Genomic DNA, 13,065 nt, shown 5'->3' with positions numbered 1-13,065 from the left:
CTTAAGTATACTATCATATCATCAGCAAATAGCGATAATTTGACTTCTTCCTTTCCAATTTGTATCCCATTGATCTCCTTTTGATGTCTATTTGCTCTGGCTAGGACTTTAAGTACAATATTGAATAATAATCACTTTATAAACATTCATTTATTCGGAGACTGGTGTGTAAACATTTATATGTACTACAGTACATGTATGCACATCAGAGGACAACCTGTCAGACTTATCTCTTTCCACTACATGGGTTCCAGGGAATGAATTGGCTGCAAGTACATTTACTCATTGAGCTATTTTGCTAGCCCTTATCTGGGTTTTGTTTGTTTGATTGTTTTCTTTTGTTTTTGGTTTTTACAATGAGATTTTCTCCTGGTTTGTCATATCTTTTAATTCTTTCATCAGTATTTTTTATTAGATATTTTCTTTATTTACACGTCATATGATATCTCCTTTCCCAGTTTCCCCTCCAAACAAAAAACAGAAAAACAAAAAACAACAAGAACAAATCCCTGTTCCCTCCCCTCTCCCCCTGCTCACAACCCCACCGCCTCCTGCATACTGGACCTGGCATTCCCCTACACTGGGGCATAGAACCTTCACAGGGCCAAGGGCCTCTCCTCCCATTGATGATTGACTTGGCCACCTCTGCTATATACATATGCTGCTGGAGCTATTAGTCCCACCATGTGTACTCTTTGGTTGGTGGTTTAGTCCCTGGGAACTCTGAGGGTAGTAGATAGTTCATACTGTTGTTCATCCTAAGGGACTGCAAACCCTTCAGCTCCTTGGGTCTTTTCTCTATCTCCTTCAATAGGGACCCTGTACTCAGTTCAATGGATGGCTGTGAGCCTCTACTTTTGTATTAGTTAAGTACTGTCTGAGCTTCTCAGGAGGCACCTATATCAGGCTGGATTGTCCTTCCTTCAGTCTCTGCTCCATAGTTAGTCTCTGCAACTCCTTAGATGGGTGTTTTGTTCCCCCTTTTAAGAATTAATGAAGTATCCACATTTTGGTCTTCCTTCTTCTTGAGTTTCTTGTGGCTTGTAGATTGTACTTTGTGAATTATGATCTTCTGGGCTAATATCCACTTATCAGAGAGTGCATACCATGTGTGTTCTTTTGTGATTGGGTTACCTCACTCAGGATTATATTCTCCAGATCCATCCATTTCCCTAAGAATTTCATAAATTCATTGTTTTTAATAGCTGAGTAGTACTCCATTGTACAGATGTACCACAATTTCTGTATCCATTCCTCTCTTGAGAGACATCTGGGTTGTTTCCAGTTTCTGGCTATTATAAATAAGGCAGTTATGAACATGCTAGAGCATGTGTGCTTATTACATGTTGGAGCATCTTCTGGGTATATGCCCAGGAGTGGTATAGCTGGGTCCTCTGGTAGTACTAAGTCCATTTCACCAGTATTCTTATGCAGTTAAACTTGTCAGTCTTTTAATAGTGGATTTTAGATTTTGAGCAATTTGTAGAAAGTCTTTGTGTAGTGTATAAAGAAATTCCCCTGTTGTTTCTTCTCATATTTATATGACTTATTTTTGTACATGATTTATATTTTTGCATAGATATGAGATGCTTTAATTTTATCTTCTCATAAATGATATTCATCATTATTAGAGAAATATTTTTCATTTCCATGTCTACATCATCATTAATGAAAGATTTACATTTTCCATATCTACATTTTACATTCTAGTTTCTGACTTGTTTTTCATTAATATCCAAGAACCATGTTATTTATCTTTGAAGACTTTGCAATTGGCTTATTGGCTTATTAGACTCCCCATACTGATTTTCATTGACTGTGCTTCTCTGGCTACCACATTATGTTTTGTTTGTACAAATTTAGTACTAACTTAATTTCATCAAGTAACTTGCTTGCATTTGATTCAAATTATAATTTAAATTTGTCAGAACTATCATATACAATATTAATTCACCACTCATTAGCATGTTGCTTAAAAAGGAGAGGCTTTCTTGTCATCTGAATATAATTCATACTTATTAGAAATGTTCTAAATTTTTCCTGATATATTTTTATTCATTTATATCATTCATGTAACACTTTCAACCATAGAGCCAACACTGGAAAAGCAAAGAGTTACTGAGAAACAGCAAGTTCAAAAAATTTAAATCCTGTGGTCAGGTGTTAACGGCAAAATTAACTCAATAATTTGGGGCCTGATTACAACTGCTAAAGATATGAAATGTATAAAAATGAATATTGCATAATTACTTTCTTCCATAATCTTTGAAAATGGGAGACACAAGGTCAAAAATAATTACAGTTCTAGGTTAGTATAGGATTCTTCATGTGATTAAAAAAAAAATACAAAGGGATGACGTGAGAGTGCTGAAAAGGCAAAGGTTTCTTAAGATCACGGAGCAAATGTATGACTGTGTCTCCTTACAGGTAAAACCATGTAGGAAAAGCTTGGAAAGGAACCCAAAACAAGCATCGAACTGCGCACTGGTCACCATTCCTCACCTGCCTACTAAGAAAGGCCACACTGGGACACAGCATTCTCCACTCATCTCTAACAGTGACACCAGCAGGCTGCTTTTCTATAACAGGACACAGCATGGGCTTTTCTCATTAGAGAATTGTGCCTGGAAAAGCATCATCTCTGTTCTAACCACTGTATATGACATATACACATCTGCATCATGTTTTAATGCAGTATGAATCATAAATTCCGTAATTAACTCATAAAGCAATGATGTATTTCCTTTTTAAGCATCAATAAAGTTGTTGAAAGTTTCATTTTCACATGAAGATGGAGTTTGTACTATGTAAACTGCTGATTTACAATGAATCTACTCTATAATGCATTCTACTTTAGGTACATCTTGCTTTATCGAAACCCATCCATTTCTATTTAAAAAATAAGTCTCTAAAGCGATAATACCACCAAGAGGGAAACATTTAATAAATATCTCTTGAATATAAATTACCCATCTTTTATAACTCCAATTTGGGGGTTTCATTCCATTTTGACAAGATTTGTAGCCTGAGTTAACCACTACTTAGAAATCTTTACCATCAACAAGCCAAGAAGAACAGTACAATAGTATTCTAAATTATGATTAGCAGGAAAAAACCTTTCAAGTATATCTAAAGGTTATGTGAGTTATAAACACTCTTCTTATATTGCTATGTTGAATATATAGTATGCTTGTGACCATGGGAATATATTTGATAATACTTTGTTGTTATTCTGGTGGATTTATAGTTATCTTAGGGATTACATGTGCCGTGTGCTTCATGGATATTGTTTGCAGGCATAATTCACATGTGTACTCTATATTTTCACTTGCATAAAGTCATGTTTAAAGGCTTAAATTATATAAATTATATAAATAGAATGAAAATAAAGAAAAATAATAAAAGATATATAACTATAACATAATTTTCTGGTTTTTATTTTCATTAAATTTTCTCAGCTGTGTTTCTAATAAGATAAACATGTCAGTATTTAGAAAAAAAACTTAATAATATATTTTTACCTCTAAGTTCATTGCTTTCAAGTGAAAATCATCATTGAAATAGCATAATTCATATTTGTTCATCAATTAAATACATATATTTCATATGTTTGTTTAAAACATTTATCATTAATTTCTCTTAAGAACTCATTTTTAAAATTCATAAAATTCTATTCCATTTGTATTTATATTGACAGCCCAGTTTTTCTAGTCATATGCCAACCTTCCTGGCATTATGTGCTTTGGCCCTATTCCTTTTGGTATACAATTAAGACTGAAGCCATGGCATCTGAGACACAGGCCACAAAATGAACATTCCTAGAATCATTTGGTTCAGCTCCATTTGGGAGACCCAGTACATTGCAGTCCTACTCACACTCTGAATGATTAGGAAATAGAACAATATGGAAAATCACAAGAAGGAAAAGAAGAGATGGCTCAGTGGTTAAGACCACTGATTGCTCTTCCAGAGGTCCTGTGTTCAATTCCCAGCAACCACTCAGTGGCTCACAACCATCTGTAATGTAATCAGTGCCGCCTTCTGGTGTGTTTGAAGGCAGCAACAGAATACTCATATAAATAAAATAAATCTTTAGAAAAAAAAAAAAGAAAAGAAAATCACATGAGAGTCAATGCATCACCATTATGAAGTGTGTCTTAAGGAGTGGCTGGTATTCTGAAGGACAAATGTAGTTCCTAATACTGAATGTCAAAATCAAATCCATTCCACCTGGCATTCCTGGAACTCCTCGTCAGAAACAGGCAGAGGTATAGTCATGAAGGATTCAAGATGCCCCCTGGGGCCAAGTCCAGAGAAAAGGCTTATATACATCCAGACTCAACCATCATCACATGCCTTGGCTTCCACCCCAAGGTACATGAAGATGAGAAGAGCAAAACACTGCTCTAGTCCATCACAAGGCCATAGGTCCTCCAGTTCCCTGCTTCATATTCTTCCTTTGGCATTCTAAGTCAGACGAATTAAACAAGCAAACCAGATCATAATTATCTCAGAATTTATAGTTTTACTACATCAAAATACAGAAAAGATTTTTTTAAAGTACATTGAAAGGAAAAGACAATAAGGAATTACAACACGCTATTGGATGTGGTATAAGCAAGGAAGCAGCAATGTAAACTGGAAAATGGCTGTCTGAGGTTGCACTGATCATTATTCATAAAAAGTAAAAGTTTAGAGTAAGACATACTGAATTATTAAGTTCGTTTTTTTTTTTTTCAAAATAAGGGAAATCTACCTACACATGACCCATGTCTTGTGTTTGGCTACAATAAAATATCTGAGAACAAGGGCAGAAGAAACAGCTCAGTGTTTCAGTAATTGTACAGGACAAGGATTTGTTACCCAGTACCCATAGAGTGGCTGCAACTACCTGTAACTTCAGTTCCAGGAGATCCAAAGCCCTTTAGGGTAACAAGAGATATATATGGAAGGATAGAAAGGAAAGGGAGAGGAAGTAAAAGACTGAAGTACCAAACAGAAACCCAAATCTCCGTGAGGCATCTGTGAGAAGAGCTTCAATCCACTAACCAGGATGACTCAGCCCATCACAAAGGCCGTTTGTGCTCATACTCGCAGTGACCATTAAGGCTCAGCACTTTGAGGGGACACAGCCAAACGGTGACAGACTGACATAGCAATGAGTAGTGACATTTTATGTCTACTATGTAAATTATGTTATGAATATGCATCTTCAACACACATTTGCCTTCTCCAGACTGTATACTCTGATTTCTGTTAATCTACCTTTATTTCTATTCCTAGCCAATTAAGGAAAAGAATCTTTATTATTGTTGATAACCCATAATGTTTCAGTAAAGCAACAGATGTATGTATAAACATCATAGAATAGAGAGGATTTGTGTGTAAATTCATCAAAAAATGCCATTTTGCACCATATTTTAGAATGTGCATTATTATTGGAGACCTTCTTTTTTCTATTGAGATAATTCTAAAAACTTCCAAATGCCTTCACACTTGTAAAACATTTCTCACAACATCTTTGTCAGACAATGCATATTTCTTCATTGTCTCTCAAAATCTTTCTCCTTCTGTGAAAAACAGAACAGAGCCCTAGGTGATGGCACACGCTGGCTTCATGGAACCATTTTATTAAATATGTATTCAGTTTTTACTGAAAACAAAAATGTACTCAACTTTGTTTCTCTGGCAACATAAGAACATTGTCCTTTGTCATTTTTCTCTGCACTTTTCAAACTGAGTACTTTATTCTGCATAAGTACCCACTTTTTTGCATTTACTGTTGCATGAATAATAGCTTTCATAATTTTGCTGTGCCACTGGTAATCAAGAAGGAATTTTAGAGTTTGTTTTTCATTCCTCGGGGTTTATTCTGTTGTTTTGAGCACACATAGGCTGTCATACTGAAGTTATTAAACTTCCCTTCTTTGTGTTTATAATCAACATGTCATTTTTTAACAAACATTTACCCAGGAGAATGTGCAGCATAGTCAGATTGGGCACAGGACTACTGACAGAAGGTATCAGCTCCTGAATCATCAGAACTGAGTCAGAACCATCACAAGCAGTGAATTACTGTTACACTGGAGCCCAGTTGTGTCATTTTATGTAAGCCTTAATACTGTCAAACATTAACGATAATGTTGTATTTATTTCAAGTTTAAATATCATTTGTTTTTCATATACTTATGTATATGAACTTTACATATATGCATATATATGTGTGTGTACAGATATATACATGTAGGAATGTATATCTTGTATATAAATAAAAGGAAACGTGAATTTCAGCAATTGTTTAAAGTCAGGGTTAATAAACTATTTCTTTAAGCACTTACTGATTAAATGTTTTAGATTGTTGTGACACCAGCAGAAAATTGAACAAGTAGTGGTTATCTATATATGAGAATGCCACATTAAAATGCTAAAAAGTATTTTCCTAACATTTGATTGGGGATTTAACTCACACACCACTGATTGCAAGATTTCCTAATTTGGAGTTTAGACAAAAAATAAAAGAAGGACTTCTGAGGGTTAATTAATTATTTTAATCACTGGCTTGGCTTAGAATCATATGGAATCAAACATATAATGCCTTTTCTTTTATATAGTTTACTAATAAAGCATTTGTCCCATACTAGAGATAACCCTGTTATTATTGGTAGTAAATGCCCTAACACTCATTTGTCTTCCATTGTATATGAACAGAATATAAATCAGGTGATATTGTATTCTTAGACATAGAATATAAAATACAAGATAACCACACTACAATCCATAGACCCAAAGAAGCCAAATAACAAGGAAGGTTGAAGGGAATATAGTTAAATCCTTCTCAGAAGGGGAAATAAAATAGATATCAGAGGTGGAAGGAGGGAACTGGGTGGGAAAAGGGATGGCAAGGGAGCAGAACTGTGTGTCAGGGAAAATCAGGTGTAGGGAGGATAGGGGAGACAGAACAGAACTCAGCTGTAGGGGATGGATCTCTAGGTCTTGCCAAAGACATGGGATGGAGGGAGAGCAGAGTATCGATGGGGGTTATCCTAGCTGAAACTCCTAGCAGTGATGGATGTGGATCCTGAAGTGGCCACTTACTGTAGCCAGGTGACTCCCGGTGGAGGAAGGACAACACACCCACAAAACCTACAACCCAAATGAATCCTGCCTACAAGATGTGCAAGAGCAAGGAGAGAACAGAGATTGAGGGAACAGCTAACCAATGACTGGCCCAAATTGAGACCCATCCCATGGTCAAGAGGCAGTCCCTGACACTATTAATGCTACTCTGTCAAGCTTCCGGGCAGGATCCTGGCATAACTGACATCTGAGTGGCTCCAACCAACAGCTGACAAAAACAGAAGCAGATATCCACAGCCAAACATAAGATGGATCTCTGGAGTCTTGTGAAAGAGTTGAGGAGAAGGATTGAGGGACCAGAAGAGGATAGAGGCTCCACAAAAAGACTAACAGAGTCAACTAACCTGGACACTTGGGGGATCCCAGAGACTGAAACATAACCAAAGAGTGAGCATGGGCCAGAGCTAGGCCCCCAGCATATATATAGCAGATGAACAGGGTCCCAAAAACTGGAGCAGTGGTTGTCCCTGAGTCTTTTGCCTGCCTGTGGATCCCACTGCCCTAATTGGGACAGAAGCATTGTCTGGCCTCAGTGAGAGAGGATTCACCTAGCCCAGCAGTAACTTGATGTGCCAGAGGGCTCCCCATTCCCAGAGGAGAAGAGCAGGGAGAATGGAGGGAGGAGCTGTGACAGGGAGAGACTAGGAAGAGAGTAGGGCTGATATTGGGGTGTCAAGTAGATAAAGAAGTAAGTAAATAAATAAACAAAGAACAAATCCCACATACAGACATTCTCAACACTTCTGTATATCAACAGGCCAATAGTTTTCTTAGTTTTCAATATAAACATATACAATGAGTTGTAAGCCACAGAATTCAAAGTCATTTATAAAGGTCAAATTTACAATTATGTCTGTAATTTTATTGTCCACTCAGCAAAAATTCTAAAAGTTTAGAAGAAAAACAACTTTCCTTCTGTCTTTTCAATAAACTTTAAACATCCCATTATAAAATTCAGTATGTGATAACTTTCCTAGTTCTTTTCCAATTATTTACTTACTGTAAAATATCCACCAGAAGAAAAAAATTATAAATTTGGACAATATTCACTGCATGGTATGAAGTGAAAAACAACATATATAATTTCTAAGTTTTTGGCAGCTAAGAGATTCCATGACATTTCCATATAATAACATTAATTGGCAAGATATAGAGTCAATTATCAATATAGTATAGTGTTTAGCTACAAAGACTTTCTGTCAAATGGAGATACAAAGTACATAATAAATATGAATGTCAGAGTAGGCCAATGAAGAACAATAATCTTCAAAGCAAAAGGACTGATTTAGTCTGTAAAATACATTCTGACCACAAAATGTTTAGAAATGGAATTTTGGTGGGTAGCTCAAGCTGGCATGGTCCCTTAGACTCCCTCTTAGCCTATAAGGATACCTAATTTCATATTGTCCAATAATTTTTATCAGGGCCTTAGATTTTAGCAATAATTGGTTAAAAAATAGTTTACCAACATTCTGTGATTATGTTAAACTGATACATTGAGAAGTTTCCTCCATAATGAAATCCAGATTTGACACAGTCCCCTGAAGATGCACGAGTGCTTCCTAAACAAAGGACATCATAGACTCTTCCTAGAGCAGAGATGCATGAGTTACAGCAACTGTTTCACAAATTACTTATGAACTAAGCAAATAGAGAGTTGAATTTCAAGTTACCTAAAAAACATCTCAGGATTTTTATGACATTGAATTTTAAACTCTATTGTTCAATATAGCTACATGACTTAATTGTAAGTGTTTAGAGTGGTATTAAAATATAATAGAGATTAAGAATGTAAAGTATCAGTCCCTGATGCTTTTGCATAACCTGAATTACATTTTGTGCAACTGAAAATTCAAAGAGCAAGCTAGATCCATTTGTTCTTATTGTCTCTGATTACTTTGGGCTACAACAGCCACTGAGTAGCTGCAACAGAGACCTTATGGTCCAAAAGACTCAAAATAATTGTTGCCTGGACTTCTATGGGATAAAAAGCTTACAACCTTTGTATAATTAATAATTCCAACATGAGACCTTAATCTGTGCCTAATGGTGGCAAAGTGAAAGTGTGAAGGATAACATTTCACAAATTAATTATGGACTAAGCAAATAGAGAGTTGAATTTTAAGTTACCTATAAGGTTACTTATAAGTGACATAAATCTTTATAAACATAATACATATATAGCACATAGCTCATTTTTGTGTCCTTTGATCTAAATTCTGATTTGTTCACTTTTCTCTGTTCTTCCATGCTATCCAATACCTACTATTCAAAGAATCAACTTTCTCATCAATGGCTCCAAGCCAACTCTCTACCCTAAATTCTTGGCTTCTTGGTAAAACTTGTTAGGACACAGTTTCAAAGTTTTCCATTCCCTACAACATTGAGAATTTCCTAAACCTGAAGTCCCCTCTGTGGTGAATCATAGTAATAATAAGCTGTGGATAATTTGTTTGCTGCAGTATAGCAATGTGGTAGCCAGGGTCTGAACGGTTCCAACCACTTGAGAAAATACAACCCAAGTCTGAGAGTACCCAGAGGGATAGATACTCAAGCTGCAGCTGTCTTTAAAACAATTGAGAGATATAATTTTGGTTTTATAAGGTAAGTAAATATGACTAATACAAGTTAGTCCATTGCGTAAGATCCTACTTTGTGCTCCCAAGCACTCTCCGGGGGTGCGTAGAGGTGAACTCCTGCCAGACCTGTAGGACATTAAGAAACTTTACTCATAACATATTTGCTATCCTCATCTACTCTGGCTTCCACCAAAAGCATTTGCCACTAGTTGAGAATTCACAAGGGATTTCTTCTTGTCCATGTGTGGGACTGAACTTGGCATGGGAACTGACGTAGCTAGGTTAAGAGGCAGATGTGGCTCCCCAGTTTTGGATTCTATGGCTGTAATACGGTAAGTAACTGGAAAGTAGGGGCCACTAGAGTAATGCCAAAATAATCAATTCCTTACTCAATACCCTAAAAGTATTGGGTCCAATAAATCTGGAAGATCAACAAAAATACTCCATGGGAGACTGTGACCTGTTTTACAGAGTATGGGTGGGTGTCATACATACTAATTATCTAGCCCAGTCAAGCACTAAAAGTGAGCATTACTTGCTGAAAGAATAACAAAACTGTTAGCAGTAAAATGAACTGTGATTCAAAAAGGACTTAAAGTCTCCTCTCTGTGTTTATAATGATTATTTAATCCATGAATGAAACTACAGTAGGCTTTAATAACCACATACTCTCCTACATCAGTTTTCTACTGTGTTCACTGATTGTATTTTGCTACTTTGTTGATACCTAGTTTGAAGTATCTTTTAAGAAGAACTAGGAAGCCCTACCCAAAAACTGTCACAATATGACACATACTCCTTTTAATGTCCATTTAACCACACTGGGTGTATATATCCCTTAAGTAAACTTGTAGAACCTAAAACTTACATTATAAAGTAGTTTAGTAACATGTTCTGTCAATGTTAAATTTTATATGATCATTCAAAGGATACATAATAATTTATAATATTTATTAGTGATATTTTCCAAGATTTGCTATACCAACAATATTATAAAGACAATCAATCACTATTGTTTTAGGCTAATTAACTAGAAATATGAATTTTCTATATTTATCTAGAAAAAAGATCATTTCTATCATAATCTTGATATGATTAATCTATACCAAAATTCTAGATGAATTGTCTAATATTCTAATATGAATATTCCTAATGTTGAAATGTAGTTATCTAATGAATTATACTACCTAATTATCTCCTTCTAAGACTGTGCCAGTCTTCCATCCTTTGAAGAGCACATCCAAGAAAGGTGCACATGGAAGTTGTGGGCATTCACTATTACAATGACTTTGCATTAAATGACACATCCAAGACAAATTTTCTTCTGACTTTAAAATAGTGAGATCTACTTGCACCCATAGTTAAATCAATTATGATTCAAAACTAGACAAAAGAGTTCCAGTAGTCACTTGACCCAGGCTGATAGCAGTAGAGGTGGGGATGACAGAAGGAGCCAGCCCTCAGACTCATGCCTCGCTTCAGTTTGATTACTGCCCACATCTGACACTTTTTCTGCAGAGATTCACATTGACCAGTGTCTGGAGTGCCTCCAGATACGCATGGAGACCTGAACCCAAAGTAGAGCCTGTATTTTTCAACTTCCCTGGCTGTTTAAACACCAACTGGAATCTAAACCGAAATTATAAGACATAGGTATTTTTGTTCTTCTTTTGCAAAACTGCAGACAGATCCTGAGATCTCACACATGCTCAGCAAGTACTGTAACACTGATAACACTGAATAATAAGCCAATCCATCAAATCACTTCCCTTGAGACATGGCTTCACTAAACTGCCTAGGAAGGCCTTGAACTTGCAGTACTCCTTTTTCAGTAGCTGAGAATATAGGCCTGTGGCACCAAGCTGGAACCTTAGACAGTTTCTTGACATTGGAGGTAACTGATCTCTGTTTCTTCTTTAACTAGGGCTAAGATGAGAGGGAGTATGACCTGACTTCAAAGTCTCCTCCCTTTAACAGTTTGAAAACAAAACAAAACAAATATTGTTTGAACTTCTATGATTGTTTAAAGTTTTGGGGAAAAAATTCAAAGCATAAAATGCTTGTGCTAACCTACAAAGTAGCTAATTATTTTTCCTCTCATATAGGGGTTTCTAGTAAAATTGGAAATGATTAATATTCTAGCATATGAAATTTTAAAAGTTCCCTAAGAGTTGAAGCTTAAATTTAAATCTCTACACATTCAAACACAGGTAAATAATATAAACTAAAATCAGAAATCTAATTATCTCACTAATCTACATGTTGCATTTGACATTTTTCCTTTGTCCTTGATAAACCAATGTTTTATTTCATTTCCACCAGTTTATTTCTTTTAACTAGTAAATAGAAATTATTTCAAATATTTTACTACTATTAACAAAATATGAGTTAGTATTTCTGAATTAAATTTGTCCGTAATCATTACAACATCACAGAGGTTCCCTCTCTAATGTTTTTCTAGAAAAACCCTAAATATATCTCACTTAGGAGTCCCTTCAGTATTGGCAATTTCAAAGTTATTTATTACATCCCATATTTACCACTCTGTAGTTTTGAAATTTGAAATAAATAAGAATATAGGTTTATGTTGTACTTAAAAAATTGAAATTAATTTGTATTTAAAGTATCCTGAGTTTTGCTGGCAAATGGATGGAATTAGAAAATATCATCCTGAGTAAGGTAACTCAGACCCAAAAGGACTAACTAATAATGGTGTGTACTCACTAATAAGTGGATATTAGCCAAAAGAAGAAAAGAATGCCCTGGATACAGTCCACAGAACTCAAAAAAGTTAACAAGCTAAAGGGCTCAAGTGAGCCTGCCTCAATCCCACTTAGGAGGGAGAAGAAAGCAATCACAAGTCAGGGAGGGACCTGGGTGGGAAAAGGGACAAGGAAGGGAAGATGGGAACACAATCAGGTATTGGGTGGGTTTAAAGGACTGAAGCCCTGAGGGCCAGAAGAAAGAAGAGAAACAAGCAACCCTGGTAGGTAGGAGGTTGGAGGGACCCTCCTGAGTGAGAGACTCTCAGGACTTAAAGGGAGGGACATTAGATAAAATGCCTTACAGTGGGAGAGGGAACTTGTGGAGCCCACCTCCAGCAGAAAGACAGAGCATCAAGTGAGGGATGGGTTGCCATCCCACAGTCAAAAACTCTGACCCATAATTACTCCTGTCGGAAAGAACTGCAGGGACAAAAATGGAGAAGGGCCTGAGGAAAAGGAGGTCCAACAACAGGCCTAATGTGGGAACCAGATCAAGGGAAGGCCCCAAGGCCTGACACTAGTACTGAGGCTATGGGGTGCTTACACAAAAGGACCTATCATGACTGCGCTCTGAAAGACCCAAC

The sequence above is a fragment of the Mastomys coucha genome, unplaced genomic scaffold (genome assembly GCF_008632895.1).
Source record: "Mastomys coucha isolate ucsf_1 unplaced genomic scaffold, UCSF_Mcou_1 pScaffold23, whole genome shotgun sequence".
NCBI classification, from domain to species: Eukaryota; Metazoa; Chordata; class Mammalia; order Rodentia; family Muridae; genus Mastomys; species Mastomys coucha.
The sequence above is the reverse complement of the archived record's forward strand: the minus strand, read 5'-3'. Positions refer to the sequence as shown.